We start from the raw sequence: 11,347 nt of genomic DNA, 5'->3' as shown, positions 1-11,347 counted from the left end.
TCTCTAAAGAAATCCTCTAGCAAACTAGAATTGTCGGTTGTCCAGAACGATCCCGTGTGCAATTTAAGAGACTGATTCCTCGAAGATCAGGAATCGAGTCAATGGATCTTGGGAGATCCTCCACAGTGAGTGGAGGAAGTCCTAACAACCATCTAGATTGACGATGAGGGCCGGATGTAGCCACAATGACTGGTAAATTTTATCAGATAAATTTTAAGGTGATATTCTTTATGTCACAAAAACAATAGCACTCAGGTACCTAAAAAGAAAAAAAATACACTAAAAATGACAATCAACAAACAAAGTGAAATTACCTTGTCTGATAAACACCGATTACTAGAGATGAAACCTAGTCTCTCAATGAGTAACAGAGAAGGATGGTCAAATGTATAGTTACGGTTACTTTTGAGCTTCGCCCAAACCTCATATTGAGGGGCCAACTCTCGTGAAGACGAGCACCCTCCCAAAAAATGAAGACAAAGTAGGTCCGTCCATTTGAGGTACCAGGACAGCCCGTCCCAGTCACCTTAGGTAAGTACCTAGAAGTATTGGCCACTAAAGATACCTCAAATCACAGACATTACCAGGGGGGACATAGTCGTAGACAGCATGCTATGTGGTTAGGATACCTGAGTCCCCGACTCAGTTCTGAAATCCCCGAAGGGACCCCCGTTACACAGAATGCCCAAAGGAGTTGTAAAAGAAGGCGGACTACCTTCGATTACAATCCGATGTTGTCTCGTATTTCGCTCCATTATGACTGGAGTGGTCCTGGTAATATGAGTGCAGAAGGGTTTTTCACTCTTTAATGACACTAGTTTGATTTTCAACCTTAGGTGGTTGACTCACTTTCTTATCCCAAGGTCCTAATCTATCTAATGTTGGCTTGCTCTAAAAGAGTATCTGATTGATTTTAGTGTAAATTTTAGTGTACTTTATTATTTGTCTTCAGAGGGGGTGTTGACATATGAATATGATGAGACTCTCGACTCAATAAACCATGCAGAACAATGCTTTGAAAAAAAAATCAATTTCTTATGCAAACAAGTCTTATTCTACACATGTATTATTTCACATATTCATGTATTCGTCAATGCATCTAAAGTCATTCAACACTTTGCATAACCGAAAGTTCCTTTTCTCAATATTCCCTAACAACTATTGAACCAAAACAAAGTAGCCTACAACTATTTCGACAAAAGGAGATATATAGTTTATCAGCTTTTCTTTCAACAAAAATTTCTTTTATGAGAGAAAAAATAAAGCATTTTCTTAAAAAATAAATTTTAAGACACCAAATTTGTTAGCATGATACTGTTGCAGATCTTAATTCAGCCCTTTGGACAAGTTCCCCTCCCCCTTTTGGTCCACAAAATCTCTTGAAAAACCTGGAAATGGGAGACTAACGCTCTGTCTGTGTGTATACAGAGCTTTAGTTTGGCCGCTAATGCACCCTGTGCACAGTCAAAGAGCTTTATAAAGCTTTGTGTAGACCAGCAACTTGCGTTAGCGAGGGAAAGAGCTCAAAAAGTGGGCTTTTGGGATCGGTTTCTGAAGAGAAAGCAACTTTGCAGGATGCAACAAGTTAGATGGTGGATTAGAGAAGGATATGAAGAAGCAAGAAGCTCATAGAAGAGAGAAGAGATCTGAGAGGAGTCCGGATAATAGGGAACTAAATGTATAGTCCCCAGTGGAGTTGCTAGTTCTTCTATGGGGTAAAATGCATGGGATGAAAACTACCCTTGAAAGTCTTCCCGAGACTTCCGACATACCGTAAGGTTATCTGCAAAAGGTACCTGTTACACACATGTTCATCTATCTGAAATACATTGACAGGATATGGAGAAATGATCACCTTTGGTTCTTTCTAGATTCGCTTGGGGATCTCCGTGTGGTAAGAAGAACTCCTCCTGACCGGCTCCAAGACGATTCCTGCATAAAAGAATGAAGCAAACCAATCACAGCATATACTTCTGACAATTAATGAAAGAATCCATAACTAACATGTATAAATGTGTAACTTATATACTCAACAGAACAAGCATCAGAATGAACAAATAAATGTGCAATATCACCGACACTTCGAGTAGTGGAACACAACCACATTCCTATATTCAGAAGAGTGATTAAAAAAACCCTGTTGTATCAACCTTCATTATCCCTTCTTCCTCTCTCTCTCTCTCCTTGTTTCAGCTAGCTCCTTAAAGAATATGACAATATCACAACAGCACCATGTACTATCCTTCTAAATGCTCTGACCTCTTTGCAATGGCCCTCTCATTGCTTATATAGCAATCGATTTAGGGCTGCCCAACTCCACCTGTAGTTCATTTGGGTAAAAACCATGAACCTGCCTCACTTACTGGCTTTTTCCCATTTTCCTCTGTTTCCGGAATAGAATTTCTCCAAATATCTTGATTTTTGGAGTTTCCTTGCTTTTCTTGCACAAATTTAGGGAAATAATATCTAGATATTTAATGGCAGATTCGTTGGCATAACCACTTGAGCATCACTAAAGTTCACTAACGCTCCCCCTAGTCTAACAACAAGAGTTAGCAGGTTGACTAACGATCATTTATGCTTGTAAACAAGATTTATAAAGCAGGTTGTCAGTGTACAGAGAGCGTTAGTGTGGATTTTGGGTCTGCAACTGTGGTCATTCTTTCAGTCATCTTGTCTTTCTCCTCTGAGTTGATTAGGAGGTCAATTTGTCCTATAACAGAGAGAGTGCTAACATCCTTTTCCAAAACAAGAAACTCGAATTCATATTCTAATATATCTCAGTACATGCAAATATTCACAACTCAGAATAAACAAATCATCATTAAACTGATCGAAACAAACCAAAATAACAGAAAATATTTTTTTTCTTTTCTTTTCAAGTAATGCAATTAAACTACTCTTTTAAAATAAAATTGCATGTAAATGGCTAAAAATATGAGAGTTCACACAAAATGGACCTCGGAACCAGCAAACAAGCAAAAGCCAAAACAATGAAATCCACAAGTAGGGTGGAGAATAAGGTTTCTACAGAACTAACATGGGTTTCTAGGTTATACAATGCGTTAACAGCTATGGTCATGCTCTATACAAAAAACCTGCATTAACACAAACTAGAAGGCACTAGTTGTTAAAATGTAACTAGTGTTAGTGTTCATAATTGTTCTTGATTCATGACTTGATATAATTATTGATGTACTTGTTAACAGGAAAAAAGAAAAAAAAATTGTGAAAGAAAAATTATCTTATTGAAATGGGTTTCTTGCCTATTATGTTGTGGTCCTATGTCAAAGCACCCATTGTGTTCTCTAGGGGTCTTGTTGTCAAGTCAACAGTCAAGGTCATGATATACTAGTCCTTGCAGGGCCCATGTAACAAGAAGGAAAAATATTTAATGTAATATTTCCTGTCTAGAAACCTCCAAGCGATGAGTCATCCAACCCTATTCAAGTCGACCTCAAGAGGCCTAATTCACACTCTTGGAGGCCTATAAAAAGGAGAACCTCACCTCATTTGATACACACTTCAAAGAACAAGTTATCTAGGATCCTAACGGAGAAAAGAGAGGTTTGATCCAATGAAATTGGGTGGGAAGGAGAGCAAATTCTTGGGAGGCCAACAAATCTGTGGAAGGATACGCAATTTTGTCTTTGTTTCTCACACATGCGAGTTTGAAGGAAGAACTAGGATTTCCTCATTCTAGATTTTGCAAAAGTATCTTTTGGGTTTTGGCTAGCTCTTCACTTGGGGTTTGGTCAAGGTCAAGGCCAAGGCCTTGGAAGTCTTCATTGAAATTATATAAGAAGATATTTTTGGGGGTTTTTCTCTCTAGGAGAGGTTTTGGCCTTGGCTAGTAGCCTACATCTGGTGTTCTTGTGTTTGGATTGTGATCTTCTTATTGGCATTTGTCTTGATGATCAAACATAACTAAATGATAATAATAATATCACAAGAAAATGTCATGGATAGAAGATAAATGAAATTTAAAATAACCCTAGCTATTATGCCCTAGATTTCTCAACATGGTATCAGAGGTAGACATTTGAATAGTGGGTAGAAAGAGGATCAGTTTTTATTTAATTTTACTGCAAGATGATCAAGTTCCTTGAGGCAAATTTGCGAAGGAAAGTAGAAGAAGTTATAGCTAGTTTTTCAAGCCCTAATTGCATCCGTTCTCAAGGCTAGTGACCCTTCATTGTTAGCCAACTTTTCGTACCCTACGAACCCTGAAAATGGAATTCGTTCTCATTAAGATATTCTCCCTCTGAGGTATGAAAATAATTTGTACCTTCCTAAATGATTTAAATCTTCTATCATAAAGACACATATAGGACTGTATCTCAGAAGAATTTAAGAATCAAAGTGTTAAGTCCTTATAATATTAGTGATTCCCCCATTACTATTGTCATTGTATCCCTTATTATTATTGTTGTTCCCCTGTTTTTCCCATATTTTTATTATTGTGCCCCATAGAATCGCTCTACTGTTATTTTTGTGCCTTTATATTATTATTGTCAGGCCGGCTTGGTTATATTGTGAGCCCTTAGACTCCTATATATAGAAAGGAGGTTTTGTCATTGAATGATCTAAGAATTTTTCATTTGTGTAACGTAAAGGAGGTTGCCCCCTTGAAGAGGCTTATTTCTAAGGCGTTGATCTATCTTTTCTATCTTTTTGTGAGCTGGTGTCATAACATTTGGTATCAGAGGTTTTGATTCTACGGTTTTGCTGCTACAAACAAGTCACCGTGGCATTGTCACTATAACTTTTTTCTGTGGCATTTCAAAAGCTACAAAAAAAACCCATTTTACCCGAAGTATTTCTGAAATTCGGGTTTGAATTTTAGAGCTTGTCTTGCTATATTTGCAGAGATATGATTTGATGAAGTTAGGGTTTTTTCATAATCCCAAATTACATTCCAAACAGGTGACCTGGGGAAAAACGCCATAACTTTTGTTTTGAGCATCATATTGAAATTTTGTAAGAAGTTACATAAAGAGGATGGCCTATATATTTCTTTATATCACTTTCAGGTACTAAGGTTGCAACAGTGACACATGGCATGTCATACAAGTTCTCTCTACTAAACTAGTCTACAATCAGGTCACGGTGGGAGATTTGGCATAACTCTTCCTTGGAGAATCCAAGATTGATAAGAATTGTGGGGTTAGAAAGAGGACTCAAAGGGCTCCCGAAGGACACGATTTCAGATATTCGAGATCCACAATTACAGAGATACAATAGATTCAATATCAAGCTCTTACAAAGAAAAAAAAAAAGGTGTGTAGTTCTTTTTTAATTTTGCATAAGATTGGTTTGAAAAATTAGTTTGAAGGAATTCAAGGGGAATAGTGAAGAATTATTATCGTTAATTAATTCCCCATAGAAAGAAAATGGAAACACCTAGTAAGCAACCTGGAAGCTCTAGCATGACTCATGAAGAAGAGGAAGAAATGCAACATGATATATCAAAATTACAATATCAAGTACAACAAATTTCACTCTCACTAAAGGTAAATGAAGCCAAGATGAAGGGTGTGGAAGCTAATATGAATGGCATGCAAGTTAAGATGAATGCCATGGATGCTAAGATAGAAGCTAAGATGAATGACATGGATGCTAAGATGAATGGCATGGACGATAAGATGGAAGAATTGAAGATAAATTTGAATAAGTTGCTACAAGAAATGGTCACTAATGGTGAAAGGGTAGTAAAGGAAACTCATGATGAGAAAAAAAGAAATGTTAATAATGATTTCATAGACTCTAATGTTGGATTGAAGACCCACCATGTTCCAAAAATCAATATGAGGAATTTTGATGGCAAGGATCCCGCAACATGGATACTACAGATGGAACAATTTTCCGATCTCCATAATGTGCAAAACACACAAAAGGTACGTATTGCAACTTTATATTTGGAACCAAATCAGTTTGTATGGTATCGATGGCTTTGCTCTCGTAAACAAATTGACACTTGGGCAATTTTTACGGAAGAAATGATAGCACATTATGAAGGATACAAAAGGCAATACCTTTTTAGCCAATTGATAAATCTCAAACAAAAGGGTTCAATGATGGATCACATTGAGGACTTCCAAAAATTGAACATAAGGGTAAAAGATATTCCATAGGATCATAGGATTGATGTGTTCATTGGTACTTTAAAGGATAATATCCAACATGAGGTTTGCCTTTGGGAACCTGATTCATTGGAGAAGGCATTCAGGTTAGCAAGAAAAATGGAAAGCAAAATTATGGTAACCAGGAAGCCTACCACTCACAACTATAAATATGGAAGTGTTGTGGCCCCTAGCTTGTAATGCCCTATTCAATCTTATCCTGCAAATTTTACTAAGTGTTTAAATTTCCTTAAAATATGGACTTATAATTATCAAGAAATATTGGTACATACCTACATTGGTAAAACTATAAATTTGGTACTCATATAAATTTTATTACTATTCCCAATTTACCTCCCAAAATTTTTAAATTTTTAGAAGACATAGTCCTCTCCAATTCATTACCAATATATATATATATATATATATATATATATATATATATATATTCATACCTCATTCCCAAAATGTCCTCACAGATTTCCTTGGGAGAAGACATGGTCCTCTCCAATTAATTACCAATTTATATATTCATCTCTCATCTCCAAAATGTCCTCTTAGATTTACTTGGGAGAAGACATGGTCCTATCTAATTAATTATCAATTTATATATTCATCTCTCATCCCAAAAATATTTACTTGGGAGAAGACATGGTACTCTCCAATTAATTACATAATTTTATATTCATATTTCATTCCCAAATGTCCTCTCATGTTTACTTGGGAGAAGAGAAGTCAAATGTAAGGATGAGGGAAAAGTTATGAAATTAATGAGAGGTGGTTGAGGTGGAGAAGAGAAGGGGGCATAAAAGGGGAAGGATGAGGGGAGGAAGGGGGATCTTTGGTCTGCTTTTGGTTTTGGTTTGGTTGTGGTTTTGGAGGAATTGTTTGGGAGAGAGGAGGGGAGTATTATTCATCTTGGACACACTACATCTGGTTGGACTTGGACTTGGAGGGCTAGGAAACTTGTGGAGATTTTCTGGGCTAGGAATTACTTCCTAGTTGGCTGGGAGGTAAATCCAGTCGGTAGTCAAGAGGAGCATTCCATTAGGAGCAGCGGCTCAAGGGAATCTCCACCGTGCTATCTGTACAAGTATTCCTCTATGCATAGATTACTCATGTAAGTGATTAAAATGAAATGTTCAATATTTAAATGGTAGGAATCAGATTTTAAATGGTAAATTATCATCATTTAAATGTCTTGTCAAAAAAATAAATTATTGCCCTTTTATTGCATTTAAAATTAGAGAATATAGATCTGGTAGAGGACCCTAGGATGGATCCTTACACGTGGTATCAGAACGGGTTCGAAATATGGACCCAAGACCCACTAGACACGAATCTCCACTAAATTTTTTTTTTTAAATAATGTGGAACTGATTTCTCCACCTTAATATCAATAAGTCATTGTTTCAATATAGTAAATGCATTGGCTTCTCACGGTCTGCTATCCTTAACTACCAATTCAAAAAAATCAATTATTTAGAAAAGACTCGTTCCATTTTAAACGACAATAGTTACAATGTTGACTGCCTAAAACATTCAAATATGGATATTCAACTAGCGCATATGGCACACAGGCTCTGCAAAATATGAAGCATTACTAATTACACCAGAAAAATAAATATAAAGCTAGAAAACTTGCAAAACTGCTTCTTACAGAAAGATAGCTTCTGAAACTTACTATTACAGTGCAATTTATCTTTAAGTTTTCAATGTGTGTTTCTCAGTAACATAAGTGCCCCTAAGTTGCTTTTCTCAATCTTGAACTGTACATTTTTCCATCACATCAACCATGCTATTTGAAGGTTCATCCATATCAGTAAATGCGGGTGCAACAATTTTCTGGCTAGAATCAATTTCTGTGACTAGAATATTTCTTTGAGACTCAGCAGATAGACCTTCTGGCAGCTGTAAAACTGAGGAAGTCTTGGGAGCAGTTAAAGGCTGAACATTGTCTTCTATAACCTGACTTGTAATCTTTGATATTCTAGTGAGAGATGAAATTCTTCTAGAGTTGCTTCTCCAAAATGACACACGGGAGCTGCAGGGGCATCTTTTACTTGCTGAGATCCTTGGTCCAGCTCAATTGTTGATAATTATTTGGAAGCATGGATTAGTTGTAACCGGTAATATGTCTCTGGCCGCCGGCAGACTTTCCACAATGGTACTATTTCCTCAGACTGGTCATGGTCATACCGAACCCAGAACCTACACCTACAACCCCTAGCATCATGTCGCCTTCTTTGGGCATCGAAGACATGGGCATCAAAGTGCAATGCTTGCTCTTTACCTTCCCGAAAACAAAGTATGAGATCTCCTGAAAGCACTGCTACACATTCAGAAGCTTCGCAAGGAAGTGAACGTTGTCTCACACACTTTTCAAACCTTACCCGAACTTCCATGCCCCATCTCTTGAGGATTTTGCCTCAAACTCCATTTCTGAAGCATCTTGGTCTGTTCTTCCTAAAGAAACAACTACAAAATTGGTCACAACTCTCTTTGCTCTTGAATCATCACGATGTGAAGCGATTGTCTTCCTGGAACCTTGGTACCCTTTGCTTTTGTGCATACTTCCTATTCTAAAACCAAGTCCATACCTGCTTCCATTGCACAAGAGTTTTCCAGCCCTTTCTGGTGCTGCACTGAACTTCTCTGCAAGTGATGACAGTCATCCACGAAACCCCATCTGGTTCAGGCATTTCCCAAAACAGCCTTAAGGCTTCATCAATATAACCATTATGTGCATACCTTGTAATCATTGCAGTCATCGCAACGACACTTCGTTCAGGCAATTTGTCAAACACATTGTGTGCATCCTCCACTCTCCCACATTTCACATACATATCAACAAGCGCACAGCCAACGAACAAATTAGTCTCACATCCAAATACGATTATCTCTTGATGAATCTCCTTGCCAATTTCTAGAGCTCCTAAATTTGCACAAGCCAGGAGAACACTGGAAAATGTGAACTTATTCGGCTGGACACATGTTGTTTGCATTTCATAATACAATGCCAAAGCAGTATCACTACACCCGTTCCTTGCATAAGCTGCAATTATGGTAGTCCATGAAACTACGTTTCATTTAGGCATTTTGTCCATAGCCCGGCGAGCCTCTGCCAGATCCCCCCCCCCCCCAACTTGGCATACAAGCTCACCAACTTGTTGACCACGGAGAAGTGTGGTTTAAATCCCATTTGAATCATGTGGGCATGGACCAATTTACTCAGTGTTACAGATTGCTCATTAAGGCACACCTGCAAGAGAGACGTATAAGTAGATGTCTGTACACGAATGCCTTCATTATCCATATGACTTAAAATTCCAAGCGCATGTTTCAGCTGGCTCAGAGTTTAAGCTTCATAGCTTGACCATGTCTGTATTTACACTCAGGCAGACTAATGTTTATTCCTATTTCCACATTCTTAAACTCCATATAATGGGTTAAAATGTTGTTTGAAACGAAAATAGTTGGTTACAACGTATATTTATAGCTATGATTCATTTACTGTGTCTTATTGTATTTCTATCTACCAAAAAGAAAAATGTTATGTAGTTCTAGACTTGACAGTCATGATTATTTTGAAATATTAGATTGGTTTAACATCTGGGTGTCATTCAAATTTAAAACCCTACATTTTATTAATATGAAAACCTTTATTTATTTTTCCATCAACCCTAGTGTGGAAACAGACAGCGAGTCTGGAAACTCAGAAGTTACGGATGGACTCACTAATTTGGGTTCTTGTCTATTCCCAATTACCATAATCGGTTAGAAGTTGAGGGATTTTCCGAAGCTTTAACAACTTTTGGATGATGACAAATGGAGAGAAAACGAAATTAGGGACTGATATAAGGATATATTTTGGAATCGAGTAATGTGCCAGCGAGCCATTAGTCCTCTCTCTTGGTCAGCGTAGTGCAAAAGGCGGGAGAAAAGCATATTATTTGAACTGCAATTGTCTATGCAAAAACGTTAAAAATGGAGAGGACAGTTGACGGGCCTTAAACTTGCACCTCGTTTCCTGGAACCCTCTCTACTGACCACCGCCCTGTCACTTCAAATTATTGATATTACGATGCTAGGAAAGATATTGAAATATGATTTATCTGATTCAGTTATTTGAAACAACTCTGTTGGTGTCTACTTTACATTTGTATCCAAGAGAATGAAGCAAAAGTGCTTCGAAATAAAACAATTTGATTACGATATCATAGAAACCATCTTCCATATTCTATCTTACTTTACTATGTAACCTCTGCACACTCTTTCTACATTAGCTTTCAAGACTATCTGATACAAATCTAAAATTGATTCGCAGTAGAAGCTTACCTACCATTTTCATAAATTTTGGCTTTAAATTTTCTTAAACTTTCCTATCACTTGCCTTCAATCTAATTGCATTGTCTTGTTTAGTGTTTTTCCACTTTCCTAATTTCATTAATTTTGCAAAATAGTTCCAGTGCCTCCTCACCATGGCCACGTAGTCTTTTCAAAAAAAAAAAAAATCTAAATCTATCGAAATTAAATCACAATTGAGTTAAGAAGTTATGAAATATTGGGTGTGGAGCATGATTATTTAGAGGTCTTTGTTTCAGCCCGATGTATACCCCAGGAAGTTTGTACACCCCTCCACGCGGGGGGGTGTGATGGGGACTTGTCTCCCCCCACAGGGGTTCGGGGGGGCCGATCCCCCCTAGTTGGGGGGTCCGGGGGCCAGTAGTCCCCCGGCGGGGTTTTCGGGGGTAGCACCCCCGAAGCTAAAAACAGATGTAAATTTGCCTTGTAAAAGTATAGTAATTTCTAGTCAATCTAGGTCGTTCATTAGGTGGATGATCTGACGGTAGAACTTATGTTTAGTTTAGGGTTTTTTTCCCTAGAAGGCAACCCCTCTCTTTGTATGAGGGCATTGTATTGAGGCTGTGTAATAGATGTGTATTCTCTGAGCGAGAAATAGAGACATGAGATTGTGAGAGAAAACAGAGGATATTACAGCGGATTTGTTGTAGGTTGTGTCTCTTCATTTTGGTAGATAATAGAAAGGAAGGACTGGCTGTTCGAGGTGGACGTAGCCCAAACTGGGTGAACCACGTATATCTATGTCTCTCTGGTTTTATGCGTTTTCTGTGTTTATATTTATGCAATATTCTATGTGTTCCATTGCTCTGTAATATATAATTTTCTAACAACTGGTATCAGAGTCGAAGGTCTATTTGGCT

The 11,347-nt window shown here is 37.6% G+C and overlaps 1 pseudogene; it reads right to left on the bottom strand.

The window, feature by feature from the left end:
- Positions 1-7,880: 7,880 nt before the first annotated feature.
- On the bottom strand, positions 7,881-9,438 carry LOC149175125 (uncharacterized; annotated as a pseudogene).
- Between the last annotated feature and the right edge of the window lie 1,909 nt (positions 9,439-11,347).

This window comes from Pinus tabuliformis, chromosome 4_1 (genome assembly GCF_031772625.1).
Source record: "Pinus tabuliformis cultivar Carrire ecotype Pingquan chromosome 4_1, CPIR1, whole genome shotgun sequence".
Taxonomy (NCBI): Eukaryota; Viridiplantae; Streptophyta; class Pinopsida; order Pinales; family Pinaceae; genus Pinus; species Pinus tabuliformis.
This window is presented reverse-complemented; position numbering and strand designations above follow the sequence as displayed.